This window comes from Arctopsyche grandis, chromosome 13, assembly GCF_051622035.1.
Source record: "Arctopsyche grandis isolate Sample6627 chromosome 13, ASM5162203v2, whole genome shotgun sequence".
Classification (NCBI taxonomy): domain Eukaryota; kingdom Metazoa; phylum Arthropoda; class Insecta; order Trichoptera; family Hydropsychidae; genus Arctopsyche; species Arctopsyche grandis.
This window is the reverse complement of record NC_135367.1, coordinates 21,058,633-21,077,738: the sequence shown is the minus strand read 5'-3', so window position 1 is coordinate 21,077,738 and position 19,106 is coordinate 21,058,633. Positions and strand designations below refer to the sequence as shown.

At 31.0% G+C, this 19,106-nt stretch overlaps 1 long non-coding RNA gene across 1 annotated transcript in view; it reads right to left on the bottom strand.

Annotated features, from left to right (window-relative positions):
• The window catches only part of LOC143920959 (uncharacterized), a 561,395-nt gene that overhangs the window by 98,844 nt on the left and 443,445 nt on the right, over positions 1-19,106 (bottom strand). The gene's annotated exons all lie outside the window — the stretch shown is intronic.

The following is a 19,106-nucleotide window of genomic DNA, read 5'->3' as shown; positions in this document are numbered from 1 at the left end:
AGAATTTGAACTCTATAATTTCTTCTGTATTCGATATTGAAGGTTATCCATATTTATACTTCTCTATTTCTGTCTATGCATATTTATGTACATGTGTACATATATATTCATAGATAGAAATAGAATATGTACATATGTCGAAACTACTATGCAATGTACGAATAACTGAAGCATCAAATAATACAAAAATTTTTACTACAGCAGTTTCGTAACAAACCGTTCATACGCAGAAAATAAAATGACTGCATGGATTTTAATATTGCATTTGGTATTTATGTTTCTTTTATGACGCAAATGGGAAATCAATACCTTTATAATTTTCATATGAATAAGGAAAATGTATATATAAATTGTGTTATTGACTTCATTGGTTGTCAAATATCGATTTAGTCAATCGATGGCGGCTATTTTTACACTAAATAACAAACCCCTATATGTACCTATATTACATTTCATGCAGAATAATCACATGTATTTTTAAATACAACGTAAATTTATTATTCAACCGCAACCCATTTGGTAAAATGACCATGAATTTTTTAATAATATTTTCATGGCCCAGTTTTTGTACCGCTTCACATGTTCTGGAAGGTTTGCAAGGCTGTTTGCCTTAATAAGTGAAAAAAAAACTTCCATCTTGTTTACCAAAAATTTATTTATTCGAAAAAATGGGTTAGATAAAAGGATCTGATATGTAGAAATCGGGAATTTATAATCCTCAGGGGATAAAAAAATGGTTCGCATCACATTAAGTATTAACTGATCAGTTTGTTCAATGCCTATCTTGGCAAATAAAAATGTATAATAAGATCATTATTTTTTTTACCTAATTCATATTTTTGTTAAGCTCGTGATAGTAGGTATAATTTATATATATAATACCCACCAAACAAGCCAGATCGTTATCGTGATTAAAGTCTCCACAATAGAGTTGGAAAACGCGGGAAATGGTAGGAAAATCGTGAGGGCGGCTAGCAATGAACTTGAAATTAAGGCGATTGTTCGATTTGCACGTGAAATCGATTCGAACGAGTTCAAGATAAATATGTCAGCGAGATGATGTTGAACTCGTAACATTTATACACGTTTGCACGCGTGTAGAAATTTCCAATGCGACAATTTGTATTCATTACTGAAGCCACCCACATTTGCCCCGGTTAAATGAAGTGAAATTTACCACCCCCAATACGGTTGAGCAATATTTGCATTATTGAAATTTCCACCGTGTGGTGGAATATAATATGGAATCGTATTTCATTTCGTGGAAATTTTCAGCGGAAAAACACCGATAAATTTCCCAACGTGAAAAAATTGAATATTTTTAATTTTCAATTCGAATTCGAAAGGAATATTTGCATTTGTCGACATTTTTGATATTGATATTCGACACGTAAAATAATTCCAAAATTTTTATTTCATTTAAAAGAGGTAAATAAATTGAATTTTCATATCATTTTAATGTATTTGATTTATTTAAAAACATATTGAAAACTTGTCGTTTATTATTGTTTTTTAGTTTTGTGTTCAAATGTTTCATCTCTTTGTACAATATTCATTTTCTTTAAATTTACCAATACATTTTCGCAACACTGAACAATAACAGTGATCAAACATACGTTTTTTTTATCATCATTAGATTATTATTGAATGATAAAATACATACTTTTTATCATGATTAGAACATACTTGTTTTAATCACAATTAGATTATTATTGAATGAGGTTGATCTGTTCGGTATTTCTCTACATTAATTCAGGACTAACATCAAGAGAAGCTTGACCGATTGATTAATTTCTTCTTCTATTCTATTTTATAACCTTTTTCCAACATTTTAACACTTTCGTTTAGTTGAGTTATGCAATGTGCTATTTAGTCTTGTTATTGCTTTTATTCTCTTCCTTTTCATTTGTTTATCTTGAATTTATCTTTTTCATTTGTTTATCTTTGTAAATTTCCATTTCTTCTTCTATTCTATTTTATAAACTTTTTCCAATATTTTAACACTTTAGTTTAGTTATGCAATGTGCTATTTAGTCATGTTATAGCGTTTATTCTTTTCCTTTATATATTTACTCTTTATTTTTATGCATGTCTACATCTTGTTGTCTGTTGATTTTTCGGTAAATAAAATAAAATAAATCATTATTGTTATATAATCTAATTATGATAAAATTTCGGTTAAAAAAAAAATATATATCTATTTTTTTTATCTGACTTTTTATATATGTACATACTACATACATATGTATCATATTATGCGAAAAAACAATTTACAAAATTTAGAATGTCATAAAATAAATCATTTGGATTGATTCAAAGAGAACAACTAAATATCCATTTGATATTTTAGCATTTCGTTACCAAATTTAGAAAACTACACTGTAAAAATCAGGGCTGTAGATTAGGTTCAAAATTGAATCATTTCGACTCCGACTCCGACTCCAAACTCCGACTCTTTCTATTTTAAAGGTCTATTATGATGATAAAGATTCAGTCAACATCACAATCAACATTACTTTATTTTTATTTTATTAAAGTCCAATAAAATTAATATGAGACGTTCACTTAACACTGAATTCACTTTTAATCAGTTCTATTATGTAAGTTCAAAATTCACCGACTCCAACTCCAACTTAAATGATTACCAAGTTGAACGGCTTAGTAAGATCGAATTTTCTTGCAATCATGTAAAATTATTAGTAACGATAATAATAGCAATATTCAAAAGATAAAAAATTAAAGGAATTTTAAAAAAATCACAAAAAAATGACACGTTTCCCAGTTTATTAAACTATTGGTAAAGAAATAGGTGTAAATATAAAGTAAGTATATTCATAGTGTAGGTACGTATATAAATTTCATAACAAAAAAATCAATTTAATAAAAAAAATCGATTAAAAAAAAGTATGAGACGGAGGAAATGATCAGTTTTGGCAACAACACATTGTATAAGGAATTTATTTAATATCAATTTATTAGTTGATTTATTTCAATAAAATTGGAGACTCTAGTTGACACATACCGTAATAAATAAAATAGTTAACCCTTTTAAACGAAATCAAAAAATAGTGTGGCCAGAACACTATCCTAATAAACATGTTTCAATCAAAAATACTCAATATAATAAAGTGTTAACAGTGGGAAAAAATCCCAAGTGAAAATACCTAAGTTTGACTTTTGATTTGAACTGGACGACTACTTAGAGAGATTTAAAAGCTGAAAAGTACTAAAAATGCAAGATAAAATACCCGACTGTAGATTCATTTTGAACAGAAAATGAACAAATTTTGAGAAATCAACCGAACAACACCAAGATATAGAAAAATCGCGCGATTTAAAAAACACATATATCTCCGAATCTCGAGCCAATCAACACTTTTTATTACCAGATTCGTGTTTACTGGGCATAGATCTATAAGAAAAGTCATATCCCGTCTCTGAAACATTTTAAAAGTCGTCATTTGTCGAACAGTGTAATTGATTATTAAATATTGATTGTTCATTTAATGCCCAAACTATTGATATAATACTAGCTGAACTGAACTGTAAAATGGTAATTACGAATATTATTATTAAGAGGTTTTTTCCCGTTTTTTTGTCACAGTAAGCTTCCCGGACATGCATACAACAAATCCTGAAAGTTCCATCGTAATCGGTCAATTAGTTTAGGAGCCAATATATATATAAATAACTTACATACCTCCTTTACACTTCACATGGTTTTCGTTTAAGTCGTCATTTTTTATCTCTCTTATCTCTTATCCGATCGTTTTCATACTTTGCCATATTGCTCATTTTGGTCATCAATATACGTTAATGTATCGTCTGCCATTACGTTAGAGATAAAATATCGTATACAACGCGTATGTAAAATCGATGTTTTTGGATTCGGTGACGTTTATTAGCCTATTATAACCTCATTAATATTGGATTTTTCCATGCATTAGCGGATTATTGGATATTATATGTTACGTGTTAACTTTTGTCATGTATGTACTTGAATAAAATTCACCAAGGTGCAAACAATATTTGACATTTAATCGCCATAATATTATACATAATCCCAGTACAGCTCAACTGTATTTGTGTGAGTTTTTATTTAATACAACAACACACGTGCAAATGAAAGCGCATAGCAATGAATTCATGCCCCAATTATCACCGTCATGTTTTTGTAAATAAAAACGTCTGGGTTAAAATTAGCTCGTGACACAGTGAAAATGTATTATACGCGTATTATTTAAACCTGGCAATAATAAGGCTGAATTGTGAAACAGTTTCAGGTAGGGGGTCTTATTTACTTGCACGTGTTCCGAAGGAGGAGGTCGAGACGGGGGCGCGTGGGCGAGGGCGCAGCCCCATTTTGGAGTGTTGTCTGCGCCCTCGGCTTGACACAGATTCGGACACGTGGCTGCGCCCCCGGAAGCTAGAGACGGAAATCTTTTCATCCTCTTTTTACTAGTGGTTTATCGCGAGGGGAAATAATATAAAAAAGTGGTCTCTTGCGTCTAAGAAAATCGAGCAATTACGTTGGCTAATAATAACTTACACGTGGAACTGATTTTCCTGCTATTCCCGTAACGTGAATGATCCCAGAGTTACATATATTACTTATACTGAATTGTGTAACGAGCTGGAGAGGTGTTGAAATCAATTTTCTCAAAGTGGATTTGATGTACTCTGTATTGACTGTTGCATCATCGTCTATTATTACAATGATAATATCGGCTGAGTGGCTGCAACTACATATTGCATAAGCAAATTCGGCGTCAGTGTTTGGTAAGTAAATAGTCAATTTTACAATTTTTTGATATTGATATTTGTTTGCAGAATAAAAATATCTTCTACTATATACATATACATATAAGGGATGAATGCTTGTATGCTTTTCCACTTTGTAAATGTACCGTTTTTACGGGTCTACGTGACGAGACAGAATGTTAAATTACAGAAAACACAAATATCGGAAGGTAAAGATCGAAAATCGAAAGGTCTTAAGTCGAAAGATAAAAAAAAAATGGTGCATGGTAAACGGTACATACTCACTTAATTTTCGAGAGCAGGATACAACAGGAACAAGAGGAACATGCTTTTCCTCCCGTATTCTGCGCGCGCACATTAATACGGGAGGAAAAGCCTGTTCCTCTTGTTACTGTTGTTTCCTGCTCGCGCAAATTAAGTGTGTATGTACCGTTTACCGTGCACCATTTTTTGATCTTTCGATTTTCGATCTTTGCCTTCCGATATTTGCATTTTCTGTAATTTAACATTCTGTCTCGTCACGGAGACCGATTTTTTACATACCTCCTTTACGTTTCACTTACGATTACAATTCAGGAAAAAGTTTGCCTCTTATCCGATCGTTTTCATACGTTGTCATCTTGCTCATTTTGGTCATCAATATAAGTAAATGGAGCCTCCGCCATTACGATGGTGCAAAAATATCGTGTAAGATGCGTTTGAAATTTTAATTTCTGAAAAGTGACTGACGTCTATACAGTTTTTAATTTTAAAGATAGATGGCGGTAGTAAAATAAAATTATGGGTATTTTTATTCAAAATAATAATTTTATATACAAATTATAGAAGAGGTATATTTTTAAAAAACTTTTTTTAATTGGGAGAAAGGATAATAATGCGACCTCTCTTCAAAAAAGAATGGCTCAATTCCTTTGAAAACAAAAAATATTGAATCAATTTAACAAAAAGCTTTTTAAAAGCTTCATAAAATTTATTTACATACCTCTTCTTAGCTTGCAAACGATTTGGTCGTGTGACGAAGTTTGGGTTCTTATTTAAATTTTGAACTATTAAATTTGATACAATGTCTTATTGTACTGTAACCAGCAACGTAGATCAGTGGTTAGCATGTAATTCTTTTGAGTGTGTGGTCATGGGTTCTATTCCCGGCTTTGTTGCTGGCCAGATATTGGATATGTGGCTCTATCCAATATCTGATCGATCTGGTATCGATCGTTTCCGTTCAGAGTTTTCAAATTTATCTGACTTCATTAAAAACGGTTCACACCAGTTGGCAATCTTGCCCTATTTATCGCAAAATTTGAGTTTACAGCATCTCATGATTTGTTGACATTTAAAAATGTTGCAAAAATTTGTCCATAGATATAGTCTTGAATTATACTTATGTACAATGTTGACCAAATATGTCGTGTTAGTAAAAATGGGTGTACATATGTATACATAAATAAAAAACTGGACTTAAATTTTTTTGAAAAAGCTCAATTTTCAACTTGCAATCGCCCGGGCATTGCCGGGCAATTCGGCTAGTATTTTTAATGAAAATCAATACGATATTATTATATATTTAACTTCATGCTTTGATGTCTGACTAAAATGGATATTATTTTGTCTTCTAAAGTTTTTAATTATTTCAAACTAATTTTTCCAAATTTTTAAATATTAATATATATATTTTTAATGTCAATATAAAAGCATTCAAATGTTTTGTAATTGTTTTCCATTCTTCAACTATTGCGTTTGATATTTTTTCTACTGTATTTGTGTGTTTCTATAACCTTTAAAGTTCAAAAAGATTAAGTCTCGAGCACAATATTTTTTTCTTTATGTATGTACATATATTATACATACATAAATATAGTATACACAATGTTTTCATATAATATTATATTAGAATATTTTAAATTATATCGTTAAAATTTATAAAATAAAAACACTTTATATAATTAAGGATAATTACCAACTTATTTGGCAGTTAATTAAATGAAAACGGATGATTAAAAATAAATTTAAATTAATGTGCTAAAAACAATTACTTATATAAAATGGTGAAAGAGATACCATTACTTTGTTTTCACAAATAATATGCAATTCAAATGAAATTTTTTCAATTGAAAAATTAAAACGTTAATCGACAAAACATATGCAACTACACGTGTACAAGCATTTTTAATTCATAATATTCAAAACTATCAGATTCAAAACTAAATATTATTCTTGAATCAATGTGGCAGCTTCACGTGTTTAATATAATATCATTTTTATCGAGAATACTACAATCGACTTTCCTAGAGCAATGAGTAATATAGACAACAAAGTATCAATTTGTGAAAACATAATGCAATCGGGCATTCCGCTGAATCTCATTTCCGAGAAAATGTACTAGTTTTCCATTTCAAATATAATACATATACGGAACCAGTCGCATCCAGTTACGACAGGAAAGGTTTTAACCTCTTTGCCATCCCATTTCTCAGTATGACTTCACGTGTCTGTCCTGCTGACCCCAACAATGGTGTCACTGTGCAAAATAACGTTTGTTCCTTAATTGGCATTTAGAAAACTTCTCAGACGTGAAAACCTTCCCGACATTGTGCTCGTTGTTCAATGACCGAAAATTCACCACTATTCTCATAAGGAACAATTTCTTAATTAAGTGCAAATTTTATATATATATATATATATATATATATATATATATATATATATATATATATATATATATATATATACATATATATTGTATGTTTACCTATGATATATATTATTTTATAAATATACAATATGAAAATGTTTTTTGTTTGATATGCAAATCTATATATTTCAATTTAAAAGCACCAAACTTGATATAAATATGTAGTATCTACGTAACTAAAATTAATCTAGGAACAAGAGGAACAGGCTTTTCCTCCCGTATTCTGCGCGCGCACATTAATACGGGAGGAAAAGTCTGTTCCTCTTGTTCCTGTTGTATCGCAAATTAAGTGAGTATGTACCGTTTACCATGCACCCTTTTTTTTATCTTTCCACTTAAGATCTTTCTATTTTCGATCTTTGTCTTCCGATATTTGCGTTTTCTGTAATTTAACATTCTGGCTCGTCACGGAGACCGCTTTCATATATAGAATATATTTTTCGTAAATTTGAATTTGTTGATTTTACAAATTTGTCCAAAGATAACGCCGTTGTATTGTATAATAAGTTTTTTATGTTCAGTAATTACATACATATATGTATGTACAAAAATGTTAACATAGGTGTCGTTTTGAAAGAAGCTTTGTATGTATGTTTGTTTAGTTCGTAGAATCTGTGCCTTTCAATTTAATAAAAAAACAAATGAATATTCAAATAAATTTAAATAAAATAAAAATATTCGAATAAACTTTATCAAATGTTTACTATAAGATTAGCCATGTTTAAGCGGTTTATATTACAAATACCGAGCGAAACCGGTTAAACTACTAGTGTATGATAAATCAATAAATAAATTACATTTTATTTTATTACGAAAAAATATTTTACTCTTCCAAAATAATTTGAAATTATAAAAGCTGTAAATTATAAACTCTCACGAAGCAATTAGTTAATTTAATGACAGACTGTGTACTTCAAGGGCGATGCTAATTTGTGTTGAAAAAATGGTGTAATATTCGTTTGTTTTGATTTTTTAATGCTTTCTATTATTACTAAATTATATTCACAATATATCTTATATATATTTTAATAGCTACTGATATACTGATCATTTTCTATTTTACAATTTAAATTTAATTTTGTTAGTAATCATAGTATTATATTATTCTAATGTTAATGTACATACAGCATTACAGGGAAAAAAGAGCTCAAAAACCTATTTACAATTCTTTTAAATGCTCATAGTACATCTAATACATAATATTAATTAATTAATCTAAAGTCAACGATCTAAAGCAGATTGTGTTTAGGTAATCTGTGTTTATACCTGAAGGGTATAGACATTTTGTTGTAATCACCGAGACTCTTCACAAGTGTGTTAGTCTGGTTATTAGTGATTCTATCATAGAATCTACTGGTTAGTTCGTTAGTAATGTCTGTAACAAACGGAACATTATCTATGGCATGCAGTTTTTTCAAGTTAGTATATATGGTTGTGATATAAATTATTTTTAGGGATTTATTTTGTATTATTTGGAGCTTGGTAAGTATTCGAGGCGTTATTCCATGCAGGTGAAGCATAGGTTAATAATGGTAATATGAGCGCGCGATATAATTTTATTCTATTTTGAGTTGATAAAGAACTATGGCGATTAAATAATTGGGTATATTGAGGATATACTCCTTGCATTTCGCTGCCTCAATTTGCGGTGCCCATCTCATTCTTTTATCGAACGTTACTCCTAAATATTTTATTACAGATTGCCATTTCAGACTTTCTCCAGAGGGGATTTTCAGATCTAAAATTGGCTTATGCTTTAGATTTTTTGTTTAAAAAAAATCAATATTTGAAAAATGCATGTTCATCGTTGTTGTTTTTATGCTATACATCTTTTAGCATTAATATACTGCTGTTTAATGCCAATTAGGCAGTTTAAAGTGAGTCCCTTTACTAGTCCAACTTTATGTGAATACTCAAAGCTCTTATTTCATCCATTTATATGTATGTATAATACATTTATGTAGTTCAAACTAACGTTATCGCAAACAGGCTCTATATAAAATCGGTCAAACGGAAGTGGAAATTATTTTTTTTTCTTTCTAGCAAAAATTTTATCGGTAAATGTAAACTGTGATCATTTTAATATGCCTTTGTTGTAGATACAAGTGAGTAAAAATAATTAAATTGTATTAGGACGTATTGAATGTTGGTTTCATTCCAGGTATTTGTATTATATTATACACGTTGTATTTACATACATATGTACATGTTCTGTTTACGCGTTCGCAGAAAGTTGAAAGTCGCGTGTTAGTTTTATCGTATAATTATTTTTTCAATTAATTTGCAAACTCATTTAAGCCTAGACTAGACCGGCATTGTTTGGGATTTATTCACTTTTGCGTATAATTACTGAAAAATTTAGCGTATAATTACGATGTTATTTTTTTTCGCAGAATTGCCCTGAAAGCGTTTTACGTCCCGCGAGGGAGAGGGATTTTTTATTTTTCTTTGAATTACAACGGGGTTACAAGGCTGCCCTCAATTTTTCATTAATGTCAATAATTTGGTAACTGGATAAAAACTCGCTCTTGCTTTTTAAATTCTAAAATTTTATGTACATACATTTTCGTACAACGCGGTCCATTTATAGTACGTGACCTAAAACTCATTATGGCGCTTATAAGACATACCTGAAAATACTATTTTTAGTTCATTATGCATGTATATATTTAAATGATCGAAGAAAATATGCCTTATGTTGATGAAAATTTGCATGACCTTGTATAATTTTGTTTATTTTGGTCTCTTTTGCAATTTGTATCGAAATTATTTCATCAGATATTACACTATACTTTAATAATATCTATGTTTGTACAATTGTAATAAAATTTTAAAATAGTTTTCAATGCTGTAACTGTTATTATAGACCGCGTCTATTTCAACACCATGTATAAATGTTTATTTTGTGATAAATATAAGTTTTTGGAAAGGTTATTTACTCCATTGAAATCTAAAGAAGATAGAAAATGTAACGATTTGGCAACTAGTAAAAATCAGATATCAGAATAAAGTATCAGAATCATCCCATTCCATATAATGCTTTCGAACAAAGTAGTCACGGGTTCAAATCCTACCGGTTGCTGCTGGCCAGACTTTGAATTTGTGACTCCAGGTCGATGGTTTCCTATCACAGTTTGCTTATATGATGAAATAACTTTGTTTATATGATGAACTGAACAACTACTTAGAGCAGCGGTTTCCAAACTGGGAGGTGCGCCTCCCAGAGGAGGCGCGGACTATTGCCAGGGGAGGCGCCAAAACTTTTTAATAAAAAAATAATTTTCATACCATAATATCTACAAATAAATAAAACTTCATATCGTAGCTTAATAGTGAAAATTCAATGCATGAATGTTTATTTTTATTTTTCTTTCATTTTTATATATACATTTAATTCCTATAAAAAATTATCCGGTGAAGAAGATTTAAAAAATTGCGCCTAATTGCTCTGTTGTAGCTAAAGATGCCCATTTAATTGCATATGTTCGATATGTCGCGGATAATAATATATTAGAAAATATATTATTTTGCGAACACATTCTTGGGAAGACCACATCCATTGAAATTTTTAATATAATAGACAGTTTTTTTGAATAAAACGACATAAAGTGAAATAATTGCGTTGTGAACGACATAAAATAATAATTGGACTGTGTACCGACGGAGCTCACTCAATGTCCGGACACAAAGCAGGTCTTAAAGCATTGATCAAAAAGAAAGCACCACATGCTATCTGGACACACTATGATTCTCAGAGCAGCTCTATTGTCAAAAAATATGAGCGAGGAACCTAACAGCATTTTTACAAAGGTTATAAAAATTATAAACTACATTAAGAATAGTCCTTTGAGAGCAAGGCTGTTTGCAAAGCTGTGTGCTGATATGGAAGCTAATTATACCTCACTTTTGTATTATTGTGAAGTTCGCTGGCAATCTCGTGCAAAAATGATTCTAAAGGATGTTTGAACTCAAGGAAGAAATAGCAACCTTTCTCGAAGAAAACCAACATGAAGAGGCACATTTGTGGACGAACGATAATTTTATTGTTAAACTTGCCTATTTGGTTGAAATTTTTGGAAAATTGAGCGGTTTAAATAAATCAATGCAGGGATCACAAATACACCCACTTGTTCAAAAAGACAAAGTAAAAGCTTTCATTAAAAAATTAAAGTTATGGAAATCAAATTTACAAAAGAATGGGTTGGATAGGTTTTCACTTTCCAAAGATTTCTGGGCCACAGCCAATATTGAAGCAAGTAAAAATATTTTTACCGACCACTTGGATGTTTTAGTGCTGCATTTTTCCAATTATTTCAAAGACCTTGATTTCACAAAGTTTTTGTGGATACAGAATCCATTTAACTACAATGAAGAAGACGAATTCGAGCTGACAACCATCGAAAAATAAAAATTGATGGAATTATCATGCGATAGCTCACTAAAACAAAAGTTTCAAAATGAAACCATAATTAAATTTTGGATGAATCCTAGTGGAGAGTATGAATCTTTGTATTGCAAAGAAATGCAAGTGCTGCTACCGTTCGTAACGTCTTATTTATGCGAAACGGGCTTTTCGGCACTAGCTGCAATGAAAACCAAATATCGAGCCAGGTTAATAGTCGAAAAGGAGTTACGAGTGGCACTCTCCATATTGCCCCCAAGATTTGATAAACTTTGTGCCAATAAACAACAACATCCTTCGCATTCAATTTTGATGTGTTAGATGTAGTTTAATTAGTAATTTAATATAAAAATAAATATATGTACGTGTTCGTATAAATTTATGTTATAGCAAAACCTTTTTATTATTCTGTCTATTGTAGAGTTCAGTATTTTATTTTTAAATAAAGGTTAATTATTTAAAACGTGTCTATATTATTATATCTATTAAAAAATTAAAAGTAGGGAGGCGCGGAAAAAAAATTTCTTTTAGGGAGGCGTAGTAGCATAAAGTTTGGAAACCGCTGACTTAGAGAGATATGAAAGCTGAAAAGTACTACAAATGAAAGATAAAATACCCGACTATAGATTCCAATATTCATTTTGAACAGAAAATTGACATATTTTGAGAAATCGACCGAACAACACAAAGATATAGAAAAATCGCGCGATTTAAAAAAACACATATATCTCGGAACCTCGAACCAATCAACATTTGTTATTACCAGATTCGTATTTACTGGGCATAGATCTATAAGAAAAGTCATATCTCGTCTCTGAACCATTTTTCGTGTCGAACAGTGTTATTGGTCACAAAGCGCTCGCCCAACAGTCACTAAAATCTTTATAACGGAACATCTGGCAGCTGAAAAGTCCACCATACTAACGAGAACTTGAGTGCCAAATATTCCGTATTCGCGATTTTTATGGCAAAAATTGTCTTTTGGGCGATCGCAATGTGACTGATAATCCAACTACCCCCCCTCCCCCGTTTCATAGTAGTTACGCCACTTCATCTGATGATCTGATGTAGTGGCTTAATATGTGAACCGAAGCCAATGAGTAGATTGCTCTAATTCTAATGAAAAAGAATTTGAAATTAGCATGTTAAAAAATATTAATTATTTCACTCAAAGACTTGAATGTCGATTTTCTACTTAATTTCGAATCGAGGACCTACTTAATTTCGTATCTAGGACCATTTAAACACGCCATTGTGTTTGAACTTGGTAAAGGTTATTCTAACTACGCAGTGAGTATGGTCAAAAACGGGTAACGTGAGACTCGACATACATACATACATACATACATAAATAATCCCATATTGTTTGACGTCACGTGTCCAACACTGTTGAAATGTGTGGCGATAATCACCAGATATCTACGACCCTAATTTGCAGCCGAAACACTGGAAAATCACGTGGAAAATTCGGCGGTTGGATTGAATTGAAATGACGCGCAACGCCGACGTCAAAACTTAATATGACGCTGTGTTACTTATTTATTTACATATATTTTTATTTTTGTCGTACGCACATTCGGAATCTAATTGATTTTTCAGTGGTCGTGGAATATCGTGTTTCGGTTGATTGTGATTGATGTTATATAAACTGTTTTGATGGTTCACATTAGCTTATTCTTTCTATTAAAATTACTCAAAAGTGTTTTGTTAACGTTCTCATCGCTTTCATTGTAATGTGTGTATAGGTACATATGTATAATAGTGTTAGTGGGTTATGTTTATAGAAATGCAAAAAGCATTTCTTCGTTTTCTTTATAAGAAAGAGTATGGGTACTACCCATATCTCTATCCTACTCCTTTCCTTTTGGGCATGCTTGGGTATAATTCCCTTGAACTTCGGAGAAACTTCTCGTTAATTCGTTTCGTTCTCCAGCTATTGCGTGGTAATACGTCATGCCCGTTGTTGCTGGAACAGTTGGGACTTTATGTCCCTAATAATTATGTGCGTGGTAGACATCATCATTTGATGGTTGTACCTGCTGCTCGCAGTTCTTTTTCGAATGGCTCCTATTCCAAGAGCTATTCGACTTCTCAATGAAATCGTTGCTGCTGTCCCTGAATGTGATATTTTCCACCTTGGGGAGCGTAGATTATCGGATATTATTTTAACATATTTATCTGGTAACCTGCGCTCATCATTACTTTTTTAATTTGAATGTGATGAATGAGTGGAATCTTAATCTACTCTCTTCCATCGGGGCCTCGCTGTGATTTTATTTTTTATTCATATTTTGTTTTATTTTATTTTACTTTTTCTTTCTCCTTTGTACATTTTTATATACTATTTTAATTTTGCTCAGTGTAAACAAAGAATGGGATTTATGGATTTTATTTTTAATTTTTACACTTTTGTTATTTTTTTTTTCTCTCTTTATTACTTTTTTTTATTATTTTATTTTACCATGTTTTCTGCTTTTGCTTTTTTCCTTTATTTATTTTATTGTCACAAATCAATACACACTCGCCATTACAGATTTGCTCCAATGCGACGGGTGTACGTTAATGAAATATATAAACAATCAGAAATCAGAAATACAGTAATACATACATATACAATCAGAATATATAGAATATAACAATAATGAAATACATAAACAAATCAGAAATAATAATCATAGTGACATCTATGGATTTCAGATTACTGTGTATAATTAATACAAATTATACACAGGCAGATTTTTGTGACAACAGGATTAGATTTTTTTAATACCAATTTTCAGGAACCGTTTCAGCAATGATCAGATAAAATTGGCAAACTCTGATAGAGAAACGATCGATTTGGAGTCACAAAACCCCCAAACCTAACCAGCAGTGGCGAGGACACGAACCTATGACCTCAGTGATGCTAAATATATACGCTATCACTAAGCCAAACTGCTGGCTATTTATTTACAGTTTACTTGTTTTTATATCATGTTTTTATGCATATATTTTTCAAATGTAGGCCATTGTGGCGCATTAGGTTCTTCCTGTAATGCCACAATGGTCCAAAACTATTAAATAAATAAATAAATAAATGTTTACAAAAAAAAACCTGAAAATCTGAAATTGATTACAACGCATTCGCAGTATATATAATTGAATGTCTATTTGTCTGTCTGTCTCGTATAGGCTCCTAAACCACTGAACCTATTACGATGGAACTTTCAGGATTTGTTGTATGCATGTCCGGGAAGCTTAATATGAAAAAAAAACGGGAAAAAACCTCTTAATAATAATATTCGTAATTACGATTTTACCGATGCGAAAGTTTGAAGCGCCATTGTGTAGTCAATGAAATGTGTTCGTTGGTAACCACTTAACCAGTTGGTTTTTGACGATACAGCGTTGAAGAGAGGTTAGTAGAGCTAGTAGGTATATAAAATTGAATGTCTATTTGTCTGTCTGTCTCGTATAGGCTCCTAAACCACTAAACCGATTACGATGGAACCTTCAGGATTTGTTGTATGCATGTCCGGAAAGCTTAATATGAAAAAAAAACCTCTTAATAATAATATTCGTAATTACGATTTTACCGATGCGAAAGTTTGAAGCGCCATTGTGTAGTCAAGGAAATGTGTTCGTTGGTAAACACTTTACCAGTTGGTTTTTGACAATACGGGCTAGTAGAGCTCCAAGTATAATTTGAAACGGGAACAGGAACGGAAATTGCATACCTTTTTTTGGCCGAGTTCAGCTAGTATGTTATATAATACATATTCGTACATATGTATGTAATTTATTTTTTGACCGTGAACGTTTTTTTTCAAGTGATAAAGAACGAACACTAGTCAAGAATTTGATATTGTTCTTGCATCTTTTGAAAGTACTGCAATGAATACTTATGGTATATTAGTACCTGCTATACCTGTTCATTGAGACTTTTAAATTACTGTAAACTAAATACTTTTTCTCTAAGAAATGCATTATTTAGCTGCCAGCTAATAAATGTTCATTTTTTTACATATATACCAGGAAGGCCTAACAGGTAAACCACAATGCGCATTCCTGGTCAATAATTACTAACAGTGTAACATTTTTATTACACAAGTCGCTGAATTACAATACACTGAAAACTCGAAATTAACGTGACATCTATGAATTGTACATAAATTGTACACATTAATCATAATCAAATAGTGGTGACATAGTAGGTAGGATGGATTTTAGCCAATTTTTAATCGGGAACCGTTTCAACAATGAAATCAAAGAAAATTGGCAAACTGATAGGAAACGATCGACCTGGAGCCACAAATATCCAGGTCTGACCAGCAACTCTACAGATATACTCGGAAAATTCTTTTCAATCGAGGTCAGCTCATGGGATCGAACCCGACGCCTCTCGACGCTAAGCAGAAGCTTAACGACCGAGCTATGCTGCTGGCTATATGCTTATGAGGGTTCCTCGACGAAATGTGTACGGACAAAACGGCTAACGACACAGCGTCCAAGACAAAATGATTACGTGACTAAATGGTTATGGACAAAATGTTAACGCGACATAATCCTCATGGACAAAATGATAATGCAACATAATTTTTACATTACAAAATATTCATATGTTCAAAAACGATGTTTTTAACGACAAAAACGTATATGTAAATCTGCGTAACATTTCGTCGAGTAGTTATTTTGTCGCAGACTTTATGTCGTCAAACGTTTTGTCCGTGGACGTTTCGTCGTGACACCGTACAGAAAATGTATGTTAATTTATATGAAAGTGTATACATATAAAGATATAAGAAAGTTATAAAAGAAAAAAATGAATAATACGTCCATATTGTATTATGAAATGAATCATTAAATGGAAATTTAAAGAACGAGGTGGTTGATGGAAATAATATTTATTGATAATAATATTAACGAATCTTCAAGAATGGTTGCTACTATGAAGTCAGTAATATTATTCTTATGGCAATTTTAAGTATTCTTAATTGTTGCTAAACTATGGTGAAAAGTTTTGCTTACTCTAAGAAAAGTTTCTTAAAGTATGCACTGTTTATGAAATTTAATAATTAATTTATATCTTAGATATATTTAAAAATAATTCAAAACGATAGATTACCTAACACTTTAGAGATAGCAGATTGAAATATGATAATGGAAGCTGCTATATATTGTTCCCTTTATTTGGTGACCATATAAACTAATCAATATTTTTATTCCTGGAATTTCTTAGTGATAAAAATATACGGAAGATATTAAAATCTTCCATGTGCTGAGACGAAAATAGTTTCATCAGTACAAATACGAGTAATTTTATATTAACGTATTGTTGTAACCATTAGCATTTTTTCGAATGTGTTCAATGTCTACCCACTCGATACTGTTATCTCTCAGTTATTTTCAGATTATCGAATAAAATAAACATCACGTAAATACGTGCCAATTGCAAAGTATCAAACCGTCACGTTCACATATTAGAGCAGGTCAGTTAGGTACCCGATATCACGATCTGGGTGATCGATCACTTTATTTTTAACACGAGATCAAACTTCTCCAATGGAAAATTTTTGTATAAACATTGTTTGATGTGGTTTTACGTATCATAGATAGATAGTTTGAGCTTGGAAGTGTCTGCTTTTTTGTACTAAAGATTTGTACTTGGATGAATTACATGGTTTTGAATGCTGTATTATATAATATGGTAATTATACAACTATTATGTATACATATATTCGACGACTGCTCGAGTCACATACAATGTTCACGTGTTTGGATTACGGGAGCCCAGTTGTGGTTTCAAACCCAATCAAAGTGATTTGTCCCATACAAAACGTGACTGTCACGTGAGTGTTATCTGAAAGTGCAGTAATTAGGCCATCAGTCAGAATTATTGAATATTTAAATTAATTGCGATAGTATAAAATGTGTGCAAGTTACTATAATATATCAAATTATGAAACGACATGTGTAATGGTTAGTTTACATAGTAAATTTTTAAGTTGAACTTTTTTGTTTCAGAAAAAATCGAAATATTTTATGGTTACCTACTAGTGAGACACATACATATAACCAGCAGCGTGGACTAGTGGTTAGATTAGATTAGTTTAGGTCAATAGCGGATCCAGAAAATTGTCAAGGAGGGGGCCATTTTGGAATTGATATTGGCCTAATTAATCATATGTAAAAAAATATGTAGTTTTATATTAACATTGTTATGATAATCATAAATAATAGTAAAAATGATACATACTTATGCATTTTTTTAAGAGAAAACTATTCCGGTGTAAAACCCTTTTCAAAAAGGAAAAAAAGAAAATTTTCATCGTGTCTCGATTTTCGTTAACAAAAATACAACATATTATTTTTTACATACATATATCAGTTAGTTCTTGTATATTAGATAGATTCATATACACGTTATATTATAATTACGTAAAAAAGATTAGAATATAGTGAATACTCGGAGAAGAATTAACTGAAATGAAAATTTTTGCGAAAAATAATATTATCAATATTGATTATCATTTATAGATAGAATTAAATATTTTTGATAATAATACATACATACTAGGGCTTCCAAGCCGGTTTAAACCGAAAACGAAAAGCCGGCTTTTTGACCATTTTTCAAAAAACTGAAAACCGGCTTTTTAGCTCGATCAACCGGCTTTTTAAGGGTTTCTTTAATTAATGTTTTTTCCTCAAAATTAACAATTATGAATTTTAAATTTCTATGAAAGATCGAAATAAATGGGTATAAACGCTCTTAGGTAATAGGCGTATATTTCTTTGAACAAAAAAAAAGCTACATTACTTTCTTTCTTGAGCAGTTTCTTTGAGATTTAGTAATGGACCAGGTCATAAACCAATACAATATTATTTAAAGTATGTAGTTTCAATGACCTACCCAACTTCAGGTATAGAAAGCATCCTTATCTATCGCAAATCCCACACTATCGCAAATCCTTGTACTTGAAAACATCAAAAAAAGTAGTATGATTTATGGCAAAATGCATAGGAATTTCCGAAATATAATTGATTTTTCTTCGAAGGAATTGCCCTTTTAATATTGAGGCCACATACCTACTTTTATTATGGATTTAAAATGTTCGTGATCAAATGGAATTTGCCGTTTCAAATGAATTTGTTTCCGAAATTTGCAACGGTTGCTTTTGGATTTTTTAAGCTAAAACAGATGCGTAAAAACAACTTTGAAATCTCTTTATCTATAATATATCTTTGAATCTCAGCAGTTCTTAATATTAAGTT